We start from the raw sequence: 2,993 nt of genomic DNA, 5'->3' as shown, positions 1-2,993 counted from the left end.
TGAAAGACCCACACTTTCATATTTGACAATTGTTACTCCAAAACATGCTACATGCATATTCATAAAAACAATATTTTATATTGATAAAGTGATTACAAACTACTGGATACAAACCCACTATTTGATAGTGTTATATATCACATAACTTCCCACGATTCTATAGTTTTATACATATGGGAGTGCAAAATACAATAGTTTCAAACTATTCGAAAATCTTCTATCAAAACAATAGTTTCAAACTATTCAAAAATCTTCTACCAGTATATAACTATACTGGATGCTTATCTCCTGCAAATTAGTTAAACATTGAGAGGGGTAAGCGGTGACGCTTAGTGAGTTCAATAATAGATACAATATAACGTTATGCCATATATATACTTCACTATGGCAGAGGCAAGGAGGATCAAGGAACAACAAAGGCATATGTGAATCATGTGACAAACTTTCCATATCAATCATTGATTTGATTCAAAGATATACAATCAATGAGGCATAACAATTTCCATACTTGATATACATCAATAAAGCTTTGGCCCAAATGGCACAGAAGACATACAACTTCGGATTAACCTTTTGGTAGATTTCAGGCTTATAGCCATGTCCAACCTTCTGCCAATACCATAGAATAGAAATCATTCTCTTACGGAGACATGTTCTACATGGCCAGAGGCTACATACCAGTACCAATATGAATCTAAGTCCTTTCACTAATCACATGGTCAAAGGTATTACTTTGCTATTAAACATAGCAAATAAAAATTAACACGGGAAAATAAACCGGAATAATAACACTGAAAAGCACATAGCACATATAACACATAACATACAATTGTTCCTATATATTAAACTCACCGTGAAATAACTGGGGGTTAAAATAGTAATTCGGGCAGTGTTTCGTTTCCCGGAAAAGAGTTTGTTTGACGAAAAACCGGCTCAAATCGGGCAGAGTTTTGGCAGGAGAGAGGATAACTTCTCGAGAATTTCGGGGATCCGGGGCTTGCTTCTGGCTTTAGACACGATATCGGGGCCTTGGGGGGTCTTGAGAAAGTTTACGGGGTTAAAATGTGAAAAAGGGGAAATTTTGGGGTGAAAAATGCCCTAAATCCGAGAAGGCTCGCATGCCTTATATAGGCCGCAGCCTCAGATCCGGAGCAAGGAGAATGAGGCACGTGCCTCGGACAGGTGGCTTCGCGAGGCTTCGGTTCGGACAGTTGGTTCGGATCTGGCAGCCTCGGATAGGACCAGCCTTCGGTCCAATAAGAAGAGTACATGCATGCGAACGGGTGTCCGAGGAGCATCTGCGGGGTGTCTCCTGCGAGGCTGTCCGAATGCGAGTGGACCGCGGACTTGGTCCAATCAGAAGACGACACACGAAGCTCGGTCCTATCAGGAGGTGCCACGTGGAGGCCTCGCATGCGAGGGATGACGTGTCCGAGGTGACTCAGCGAAATTTCCCGGTTTTCCACATTTTCTTGATTTTTGTGCCAAAAACTTGCGAAAATCATAACTTTCGCATACGAGCTCCGTTTTTTACGTTCTTTATATGCACGCATAGGTAAAATCATACTCTACGACTTTTGTTTAGACTTCGTCGGCTGATTTGGACTTTATTTTTAATATTATTATTTTTAACAGACCGGGACAGGAAATCCGTTAAAAATTGATAACTTCTTCATCCAACGTCCGTTTTCGTCTGTCTTTTTACCGTTGTACTGCTAATGACGAGACCTTCGATTCTCGTTTAGGTTGTGTCGGCTAAAAATCACTCGATCTAAAATTCGAGTTTTTAGCTGTCTACTGCTAAGCTGAAACATAGAAAAATCATAACTTCCTCATACGAAGTCAGATTTTGGCGTTCTTTTTATTGAACATCTCGGTTTAACGAATACTACGACTTTTATTTAGATCACTAAGGCTAAAAAGTAGTTTATCAAAAACTCACTTTTTACGTCATTCGGCACCGTGCCGGTTTTATCGCGGATCTTCGATTGGTCATAACTTCTTCGTTATAACTCGGATTTCGACGAGGTTTTCGCCTATATGTTTCTAACGAGATTATCTACAACTTTCAACAATAAAATTTTACTTTATTTCAAATTTTATATTTTCGCTAAATTTCACTATTTAGCTTTTAATTGGAATCTCAGAAGACTTCCAATAATTTATGAGTGATTCTAAACATAGTTTTACCTTATTTCTATTAAAAACTATCTGTTAGAACTCAATACTCAATATCACATAATATTTCATAATATTATTTACTTAAAACACGATTTCAAAACGTGTATGTTACAAAACCCATCTACATGAAATGGGTTTTTTATTTTTGGGAAACTTGACAATATCTGTAGTGTGATTTAATTGTAAGCATAGCTTAATTTGGAGCAAAAAATGCTTGATTAAAGACGGTGTATGATTAATCCAAATATTTGTGAGAGTATAAGAACATGAGGTGTCATGAAAGTTCGAAGACATATGATACCATCCATATTGTTGTAAATGAGATGGAGGATGTTGAACATGGCTGCTCGGAATGACTGATGGAAATAGTGTCCAATATCATTAATTATTGCTAATATTTTTAATTAATAACAGGTTCATTTTGGGTTGCCCTCATGACACAAATGAGAAATTAAAAGAATTAAAATTGAGGAGAAAATAAGTTTATTGATTTATTATGTTTTATAACTTAATAGGAAACTATTTTGGAATTAACTAATAATTGAGAATTAATTAATTCAAATGGTTTAATATTAATTAGCTAAAAGATCGATTAATTCGAATATTCTAGAACCCTTAAAAGATTAAGGGAATTCGAAAATCTCCATCCTACATAGGATGTGAGATATATTTCAAAAATCATCTCCATCCCACATGGGATGGGAGATGAAACTAAGGAAGGCTTCTAAGGCTATAAATAAGGAGTTAAGGGTTTCATTCCTTCTTGCACCATGGCTTGAGATTTTGCCAACTTCTTTCCTTCCTTTATATGG

Source organism: Lactuca virosa, chromosome 1 (assembly GCF_052849685.1).
Source record: "Lactuca virosa cultivar CGN04683 chromosome 1, Lactuca_virosa_CGN04683_v6, whole genome shotgun sequence".
NCBI lineage: Eukaryota > Viridiplantae > Streptophyta > Magnoliopsida > Asterales > Asteraceae > Lactuca > Lactuca virosa.
This window is presented reverse-complemented; position numbering follows the sequence as displayed.